Source organism: Dicentrarchus labrax, unplaced genomic scaffold (genome assembly GCF_905237075.1).
Source record: "Dicentrarchus labrax unplaced genomic scaffold, dlabrax2021, whole genome shotgun sequence".
Lineage (NCBI taxonomy): Eukaryota > Metazoa > Chordata > Actinopteri > Moronidae > Dicentrarchus > Dicentrarchus labrax.
Window position 1 is genome coordinate 9,421,176 of NW_026136709.1, and position 10,938 is coordinate 9,432,113.

Sequence of the window (10,938 nt, forward strand, 5' to 3'; positions counted from 1 at the left end):
TGAATCATCGTTACTCTGCTAACACATCTGACAATGGGTAGAACACTTTGATGTAGAATGGGATAACTTCAGACAGAACCTCATCATCCAGAACTCCTGCTTCATGTTTAATTTGAGAGTCACGCTGTAAAACAAATGCACACTGCCACTTATATGACAGTGAAGGAGGCAGACTCAGAGCAATATATCACAATGCTTAATAATACCTTCAGTGGAGGCATGACAGCTTTGTCATTTTAACTTGATTTCCAGACATGAGCTTTCTTTTATGAAAATCAATGTATAACACATGCTTGTTGACCTATATGTTACACAGTAATGCATTCTCATTTTTACACTTTTACCTTTAGCCTGACTAGAATTCCTTTACATATTGATGCAATAATTACAATTCATGCCTTATGATTCACTGAATCATTTAACTGTGTGTAGCTGCTAAGCCCTTGGAAAGATGGGTTGCAGCTAATCCTCGGTAATAGGCATAAACTATGAACAGAAGATGTTGACCAATTCCTGCATTATCTCTGGCCAAAATGAAAACGGCCTAATTGGTCATTTTGGGCTTCTGAAGACCTCGAGTACCATTCAACACGGACATGCTTTCGGGCCTACATTTCCCATGAGCACCCAGGGCTATTGTGTGCGGATTCATAACAATTTCTTAAAGATTGACCCATGGTCGTGGCTGCTGGCTTCTCCTCCCTCTAAGGCTTAGCAAGGATGTGAGGCCACTAATTAGGGCAAAGGGGAGATCCAAGTGTGCCTCAAACTTTTGGGCCCATTTTCATTTTCCTCTTTTTCTTCTTCCTCTCTGGGGATTTTTTCTCTCATGGCTGAATTAAGCTGGGCCGAGTTCAGCCGGCCATGTACAGTTAAATCCTTCCTGTGTCTTCATATCCCCCTCCGTTTATTCATTTGGTTTGTGGGCAGAAATCAGCCTTGGTTATTAAAGCATCCTCTCATTCCTCCTTCAATCCTTCCATCCTTGACTTCACTCTTCTCTCACTCCTTTCTATCTGCCTTTATTCCCTCTTCCTTGCTGTGTCTCTGGTACCAAGGGCGCCCACAGCTTATAATAAAAGGCATAGGATTTTAAATTAGAAATTAATTTGGATAATTTGTCTCCAACGAGCACACTCCTCCTGCCGTTCCTGCCAGAAATATGTTAATATATCATATTAAGTAATTTCTGGGCCCAGATACACATACTTATGGAGAGAGAGACTAAATGTGTGTGTGTGTGCCTGTGTGTGTGTGTGTGTGTGTGTGTGTGTGTGTGGCATATGAGAGAGAGAGAGAGAGAAAAAGAGAGAGAGCACTCATCAAGGTTGGATCTCTAATTAGTTAGGTTGGCTCTTTGGGCATGCTCAGTGCAGACCCTGCTAGCACCCTGCTAGCAACTTAGCGCTGCCGCCACTTAGAGCACCTTGGAACCAGAGATGACAAGCTTAATATAGGAGAGGATGGTTGGAGGGGAGGGGGAGGTAAGAGCACCGCAGAGAGATGGAGGGTGGGAGGAGTAGAGAACAAGAACTGGGTGGAAAGAAGAGAAAGGAGGCGAAATCAGTGAAGGTTGGATTAGGGAGCAGTGTAAAGCATTTTAGTGACAAATTTGGTTACGATGTGATACCATGTAATATTAGGACCAGAGTCACCAATACTGATGCCAATACTTTATTATTAAAAGTGGAAAATATCTGGCTGCTAAATGCTCCACTGTATTCAACAGCTTTGTCTGTCTGCCATTTGATGATTACAGAGCTTTTTCATTGAAAACCCGCCTATTGCGGCTGATGATGCTATGAGAGCGGTGGTAGTAAACCAAAACAGTAAAGTTGAGGGCCGACAAATGAAAACAATACTACACTATACTATACACTATAAAGCAGCGGAGCTAATTTTTTTTAATGGATTCTTCACTATGAGCGATTCCTTTTACATATAGTCATGTGATTCATTGTTAATATAAAAATATAGATTTTAGAGAGTAAGACAAATGTTTGGAAGATAATGGTGGAAAAATGTTGTGGAAACAATTTCTCTGTTCAGAAAGGACCAATGTGTAGTATTTAGTGGCATCTAGTGAATGCAACACGCCTTTCAAGAGTGTAGAAGAAACTACAGTGGCAACAAAACTCGCAGAAAACGCAAAAAGGCCCAAGGCAGTGTTTGGTTTGTTCTTTCTGGGCCAGTGGAAACATGGTGGTTCAAACATGGTTGAACCACCATGTTTCTACCCTTTAAAAGAGGACCCGGTCTCCCCACTAATGACAACATTACTATAAATATTATATTCCATTTCAGCCTTACTGGACTCACACTACACTTTTAAATATAAATTGTTCAACACGGAAGAGACACACACACACACACACACACACACACACACACACACACACACACACACATCCATTTTCTGATGCTAGTTTACTCAAAAGAAGACTCAACACCACGTGTATGTGTGATGGAGACAGTGCACCCACAAGTGTTCTGTGTCCTCAAGGTAATAAAAGCTAATGAAAGAGGAATCTGTCACTGCTGCTATTCAAGTAAGTATACTGGATACTCCGCTATGTTAGCTCAGCTATCTGGCTTGTATCATCAAATAGACCTGCGCTGGTTTAGCATGTGTGTGCATTTATGCCAAAGGTATATGAGCGTATTTCCGTGCTCTGATGAACTGAATCATTCCCCCACTATGCAGAGAGAGAGAGAGAGAGAGAGAGAGAGAGAGAGAGAGAGAGAGAGAGAGATGGACATAATACGCTTTGCTTCTGCTGCACACGCTGGGAATTGAATGGAGAGAGAAATGTCATGGCAGCAATGGGGGTGGAGTGTGCTGAGTGGAACCGGTGTGTGTGTGTGTGTGTGTGTGTGTGTGTGTGTGTGTGTGTGTGTGTGTGCACGTGTAAGCGACTACAACCTGAGATCAACTTCACATTAAGAAGTGCCCTGTGGGTAGTTTAACAATGAGAGTGCGGGCTGGCTGGGAAGAAATATGCATCGCAATGAGACAGAGAGAGCGGTAAGGTGATAGACGCACATATCATGCTGTGTGTTTTGACCAAACACTGTTTAATCTGTTATGGATTTTCTCGCCCTCTCTCTGTCTCTCGCCCCGCACGCTTGACACTCTTTATGTGACTCTCCTCAGGTCTAGCGGCTTGCCATGCCTCGTGGCCCGTGATTAAACAGTGTGTCATGATTCAAAGTCAAATCTACCTCCGCCATGCAGCGGGAAGCTGTCATCTTGCATGTTTTAGGAATCAAATTAGTTTCCAGAGTCTCCTGTAGAAGTGTGCCCCCCACCACCTCCACCACCAAATCGTTGCAGTTAGTCAAATGTTTTCAAAGGGAACCCAGAGGACTCTAGTTGAAGGGCGAGAAACATGGCATTCCCAATTACAAGTTTTCTTTGAATCCTCAATTGTGGGAAGACAAACTGCAGTTTAAAGGAACTCCAAAGCGTCTTTTGCATTATTAACAACCATGATGTAACCACAAAATAACTTTTAGGAGAGGGGGGGCAAGCAGACAATTAGGCGACCGTGGCTCATCATGAAGAGAAAAAACCACAAAAAAAAAACAGTGCAGATAATGCATTTCACAAATGTTTAATTAGACCGTATTAATTAAAGGCTTTCCTCTTCCCTTTCTCCTTTTTTCTATCTTTTCCTCTCTCTCCCTTTCTTTCCCTCTCCCCTTCCCTCTTTCTTTTTGTGATAGATCTGCAGCGTGACCCCCAGTTAATTGAAACCCAGGAGACTCTTCTTGCATAAAATCAGATTTATCTATCCATAAAAGGATTTCGTTAAAAATAGTCCAAATCCAGTGGCTCACAACTAAAAGCCTGCAGCTACCGAGGCGAGCCTGGCTCCAACCCCTTTCGCCCTCTCTCAGTCGCCACGGTGAAACAAGTGCTGCCTACTGCTAACTAGCTGGGGACCCATTAATTAATTGCAGGAAAACACAGACATTATGTCTGTGGGGCACATTTTTTTTTCTCCCCCAAAAGAAAGAAATGACTGTGTGTGTGTGTGTGTGTGTGTTGTCCCTCATCCACAGCTCCTCTGAACTGTCTCGAATGTCCCCCAGACTATAATAAGAGGAAAGTAATGATGGGCCATAGTGATAATGAAAAACCATGCATCAAACAAAACACTGATTCTATGAGACAGGTCAAATGAATAGCTAGCAGAGTGGCAGAGAGACGGTCCAGAGTTACTGTTTTCGACCAAGGATGAGGGATTGGTATGTCACTGGTAAACAGAATTTTTTTGTATATATTTAAAACTTTCAGTGAAGATAATTCTTCTTTTAAGCACTTTGCCACTGAGAAGGAAGCAATAATTTGGCTCGTGGAATGGGGAACATATTTTGTTCTCTACTGAAAGTGAAGAAACACAGTAAAGAAGTTCAGCAGCTATGACGTCTTTAAGATTGTATATTTGTTGGCTGCGGCCCCTGCACAGTGGTCGTTTGGGACCGATGGTGGATCCCGTCCAAATACCTCTGGATTTATAGCACCACGGTCTCCCCCTCTTCCTCCCCCATGGTGAAAGAGGTGTTGTTGTTTGGATCAGTGCCAGTGATATTGGTGCTACCACGCCCTCTTTAGTTATTTGGGTAACAGGGGAGGGGTCGGAAGCTGGGTACCTAATTAAAGCGGACTGGGATTTCCAGCAAATGCATAGTAGAAGCAGGGTCCTGCCTGGGGGGCCTATTATTGATGCAACACCCTAAGGACAAGAGTCACATATGGGCCTCTCTATCTGTAGGCTTTCCTTTTTAATTCACTATCATTAGGCATACATAGTGCCACCTCGCTCCCGTTCAACTGCTGACATTGTGAGAAACAACAGCACGCTTACAACTATGACGAGCATGTGTTTGAGGTTGTGTGGATTCATGTGTGTGTGAGTGTTATGCATTTATTTGCCCGCGTGTGTGTCTTGTTTGGCTCTAAAGTGATACATGATGCGGCTGTGTTGTCCCTCCAATCAGTGCTCCTAGCCTCCCCCCTCTCTCCTTCTACAGGAAATTAATAGGCGGCTGCCACTGATGCGTTAAATTGCTTTGCGTTGGGCGCTGCAGACAACTGGATTATTTATTCTTTATATTCTCCATATTGGAACAACTGCCTTCTGCTTTGCTATTGTTTTTAAATGAGATCTTGTTTCCCAGTGTAGCGTTAAAAGATACTGTATGTAATTGTTCTAAACCGTCACATGGTTGGAGGTTTGGTATTTTATCTTGTGATGTTTGATCAGAAGTTTATTTTGCCTATTTTATGAAAACCTCCTTTTGAATAAAATTATGCCAAAATCATTGATTTAAAAAAAAGAAAAACAAAAGCCCAAGTTTTGCTTCCAGTTTAACACCTAACTGGTGGATCGCCAAAGGGTTTTATAAAACACTGTTAGATATCAGATGAACAGAGGCGGCTTTAAAATAATCATGCATGCAGTATTAGCAGCATAAACAACATGCAAACAGTCTGCAGCACTAAAGAAGAATCATTAATCATCAAACGCATCACAGTTCTTCTTCTACCTGTCCACAGCAGTGCTCAACAACTTTCTCTGGGCAGACATCAGTGTTTGACGTGACCCTCGATGAAAGGGATCTAAAGACAAAGCAAAGATGTTTTAATGGACTATTAAGACTCCATGCCATGAAATACTCACCCTACACTTTTCTCACACACCTCTTACATTTCAGTAAAGAGGATAAATGAAGAGAAGTTCCCTTTGGAGACCACTAAGCTATCATGTTTTTAAGTATGCATTTTTATTGTTAAGTCATAACTACTACAATGTCCTTTATCCTTAACTCATACAAAGTATGATCAAAACGATGAGATTCAGCCTTGTACGAGACTTGCAGACTTAAGAGAGAAAGCAATGGTGGCATGAGACGATCTTCTGCTCAGAGCTGAACTTTGCCCAAGAGACTTAAACTCAATGAAAAAATCAAGAAAAAGACAGATGTATTTGCAAAAAAAGTGTCCTGTGATCATAGGCCCTCCTTATACCACATAGTATTGAGCTAGAAAAGATGAGTCAATAAAGATTTTTATAATCTATAAGTTTATTTTAACAATTTTTCAAACAAATCCATTGTTCCAGCTTCTAAGTGGTGGGGCTTTGATGCTTTTCTTTGTTTGTTTTTGTTTTGGAAAATTATCGTGAATTATGATTTCACTATTTTTGACATTATATACCAAAGAATTAATTGAATAAAGAAAAAATCGTATTAATTGATAATGAAAATAATTGTTAGTTGCAGTCCTAAAATAGACTAATGGACTAATACCAATGTTAATTATATATATTATTATTATTGTTTCATCACATATCTTGTCACATTTTTTTCTTAATTTTCTCTCAATCATTTTAATATGCAGCATGCCAGCTACTCACACAAAAACTGACATTTATTTTATCCTTTATCTTTTTTTAATTCTTATTCTCAGTGCCTCTCCCTTTGTGCTTCCACCATACAGTGAAGAAGGCCTGCAATTTCACTTTGCAGTAGAGGTCTCCTCTCCCCCCAACGGACCACTGTCAATGGGAATTTCCTTCAAACCCCTGCTGCTGCCTGGCCTGGCATCGCCTCACGCTGCCTCCGCACATATGCATGTCATGTGGTGTCAGCGCTAAGGTGTACTCTGATGTTATGGGGCCCGATGGTAGCATATTCCCTGCTGATAGCGATGATTGCCATGCTCAGGTATAGCTCTGAGTGTGTGTGTGCCCTCTGAGCCTGCCCTTCACGTTATGGGTCTACGCCCGAGCTGACTGGTTAGCCCCCTGCACCTACGTGAGTCCGCAGTGAGGATTCAACATGGCAGCTGCAGGTTTATGAGGCTGCTGACCCTCCTCCCCTGTTCTCTATGCTCTATTTCACCTGGTTCTCTATCCTCTTGCCCCCGTTTCTTCCCCTTCTTCCACTTACCCTCCCATTTTTCCATGTGGCTGAGCTTGGAATATAACGGGGTGAGTCACACACTGTGAATGGTATACGTAGGATCAGTGCTCTGCTGCTCTATTTTGCATCCCCCAGTTCAATTTAAATGAGTGCCTGCTGGGAAGGGATGCAAAATGGGATCTACCAGACAATTTGAGTGCAAATGCTGCATTACAGCTTCATGTCTCTAACTACCAGGACTTGTTCGTCTCAGTCTTGATTTCTTTAAGTGTTCAAAATATTATTAAAATAAGACTTGAGATGAGATATAAAGACCATCAGTGAAGATACATGGAACTTATTCAGATAAGGCCTGGCATGACTTTTTTCCACTTGTATTAAAAACAGCGCTGAGTAATATTCAAGTTAGCTGTGATTTAATATGACATTTAGTAGATTTTCCTCTAGCACACAGCACAGACCAGGCAGAACCCATGGGAATCCTCTCTCCTGGTACACAGTTAACATTCTGCATTTGTCCGGCACTCTGTAATTTATTGGATCTCATCTGTCCGGGCTTTGATTTATATATTGATTTGAAAAATAAATAAAAGTGATAGGAACCTGCATTGGGGTGTAATGATGGACTGTGTCGACATGCAGGAGTAGGGATATGAAACATTGGGAGGAAATTAGATATTATGCCCCCAAGACAACTGCAGCCAGCAGCACATTCATTATTGGCTGGATATTTATTATTAAGAATTTCTCTTCATGAGTGACTGCTGCGGAATATTTCGGCCCTGCTTGAGCTAACAAAATGGTGTGTGTGTCTGAAGAGTATCTACATGTGTTTGCATGCGTGTGCACAAATGTTTGTCGGTGGATGCTGACAAGCCAAATACAAGAACATTTGGCTTGTCATATGTTAGACTCTTATAGTAACATACATACACTGCTCTACAAGCTCCTCGGGTGAAACTGAAAAATACATGCTGTACATGTATAAAAGCCCCTGATTTTTGGTTATACAATGCACAATTACACCCTCCGACTCCACGTTTCAACCTGACAGGAATACATTCACAGAAACAGTGGTGTAGAAAAACACTAGACAGCTGTTAAAAAAACGAAACTCCTTGCCAGGACTTCAACCACCGCTCTGCACCAGTTTTAATCACAGAACAGTGAATTTTAAACAGCAGTATAGAGAAGGGCCGCTGTCCAAGCCTCCAGAATTTTTATTTCATTTTTTCCCTCCCACCTCTCCGCTCTAATCCACTTCAATTATGTTCCCTCCCATTTCTCCTGATCACTTTACAGCTCAGCAGCACCTGTGCTAATTGTAGTGGTGATGATCGCTGATATGTTTTGCATTCTTAAAGGAGTTTGAGAGGGGGACGACAGATAAACATCTAGCCCCGGGGCTTTTGGAAAGCAAGGCTCAGCCTAGCAGATGGCCATCATATTATATGAGGAGTGCTTCTCGCTGAGGCTGGGGTATGGGTGGGTGGGGTGTAATGAGTCTGAGGTAGGAGGAGGAAAAGAGGTGGGGAGGGGGCTGATGTGGAAAGGAAAGGAAGGAAGGAAAGGAAGAGGGAGGAAATAAATGAAGGGAAGAAAAAAGAAGGCTTAGAAAGAATGAATCCATATGTATGGAAGATGGACAGAGAAGGAAGGAAGACTATTGTTCCTATTGTACATTTCAACTGTCAATATCTCAAATAGTTCTTGTAGTACAATAGTTTGGGAAATTTCTTTCGCACTTTTTTTGCTGAGCGTTAGATAAGAAAATCAATACCACTCTCACATCTCTTTAAGGTAAATGTGAGACTACAGCCAGCAGCTGGTTAGCTTAGCTTAGCACAAAGACTGGAAACTTAGGAAAACAGCTAGCCCGGCTCAGTCTGATGGTAACAAAACCCCTCTTCAAGCACCTCCAGAGCTCACAAATTAACATGTTACATCTTATTTGTTTGAGACGTAAAAGTACAGAAATTTAAAAACAACAAATTGTTGACTGTAACCTCATAGTGAAGACAACTACATTAAGTTAGGCTACTGCGCCCAACAACCTATATAATAATAACCGTTTTTTTTAACCGAGTACCGTTTTGAAGCCTAGAGTTTGGCAAACAATGGTGGCTTGCCTTGTCACATTACAGGTAAACAGTACACTAAAATATGGCAAGAAATAGACAATGCAGTAACAGAATCTTGATTCATAGTTGATTAGCACTGCCAAGTTTGACTGCTTGATCGAGTTTTGTGCATTGTACGCGACAGCGATCGAGACAATCAACTCATTACGAAACTTAGCTCATAAGTCATAGAAGTAGGGCAATTTCTCCATTAGACTCCATACTATTGGACTTCTTTTTTGAAGCCAGTGTAAAACTACATTAACATAGCTATAGCCTTGAGGCACGGGGAATAGATTCACTGTGCCCAGTGGTTGGATTCTTCTAGATCTTCTCATCCAGCTCAGCAAAAATGTAAATAAGTGTATTTCCCAAAATGTCAAAATATTTCTTAAAAACACGAAGACATATTTAATATGTTCTCAGATTTAAGAAAACTATAAGAAGTGAATCTCAACTCATTCAAATACTGCATATAATCATACAACTGACATATACCCAAGTTTCCACATACATCTATACAGCCACTATATTTGTTTGTGCGTGTACCTCCTATTTAGCCAAGGACGACAGACATTGTGTGTGTGTATGTGAGAGAGAGAGCAGGTGTGTGCGTACATGTCTCTGTGAGAGCGACTGCGTATCCCTCACCTTGCCACCTTGCTGCCCCCACTGAACCGATTGCACCCATAATGAATGGGCTGCCAGCCCTCCGTGCTGTGGCTATCCGAGGTCGGACCACATATTATATAGCAACCTATCTAAAGTGGACCGCATATCATATAGCAGCCTATTTGCTGGGATGATGAGCTCCGGACACCTCCCATTATTTATTAGGAATGGCTGCAGCCATGTGAGAGCAGAAGTTGGATGGCCTCTGTTACCAGGTGTGTGTGTGTGTGTGTGTGTGTGTGTGTGTGTGTGTGTGTATGTAATGGAAAGTGGGGGTTGGATGATGAGGAAGAAGAGAGAAAAACATAAAAGTAAAGACAAAAGCGTACTACCACAGAGGAAGGCCTATCTTAATTTATTTCAATATATATGAATTATGAGCTTTATAATCACAACTTTAAACATTTTATCAAACAGGACATCCCTTAATCATACAAGGAAACAATCCCACACATTAACATTTCATGGCCCTTCTAAAGACACACCTAAAACACCTAAAGTCACAAACGATTAAAAAGAATGTTTGTCTAAAACAATAGAAAACAGCTGAGTTCACTGGATGGCAAATTCCTGTGTGGCTTTGAAAAATGGTCTAAATGCTCATCGTTCTAACAGGGGTCAGCCTGCTTTGTTAGGTGTGTTCTCCTGGTGCTAAAAGACAAATGATGTACTTTGCCTTAGGTCAACTGGGCTTTCCCATCCCATAATGACCTTTCAGGGAGCTGGAAGAGAGCAGCCATTCCCATAGCGATGAAGCAGTACTGTACACTGAACATCAAAGGTGTATATATTGGCAAAGTAATGTTTCAACGCTGCAACATGACCTCTCGACCTCTAATGGACTGTTTCACTGTTCATCAATCATAAAAAACAGTAGTTTAGCAAGAAGCTGTAAGTCATAAAAAAGGCCTCTTGAAGATTTTTTTTTTCTCTCCCCGTTTTGTGCTTGTGTGAAACCTGAATCTGCAGCCAAACAAGAACGCATCCAAAGTCATTTTCTGTTTTCAATCAAGTTACGTGCTCCCAATATGTTCAACACCCGCCACTTTGCTTTTTTGGAAGAAAAACTTAGCAGCTCTCAATCTGTGTGTGTGTGTGTGTGTGTGTGTGCTGCCAAAGGTTCCCTGGAGGAGAGAGGATCTCTGTCAGTTTGTCATCAGACACAAGCTGCCAAATTTTATGAAATACCAAATTACTAATTGGCCCAGCGTTAGGT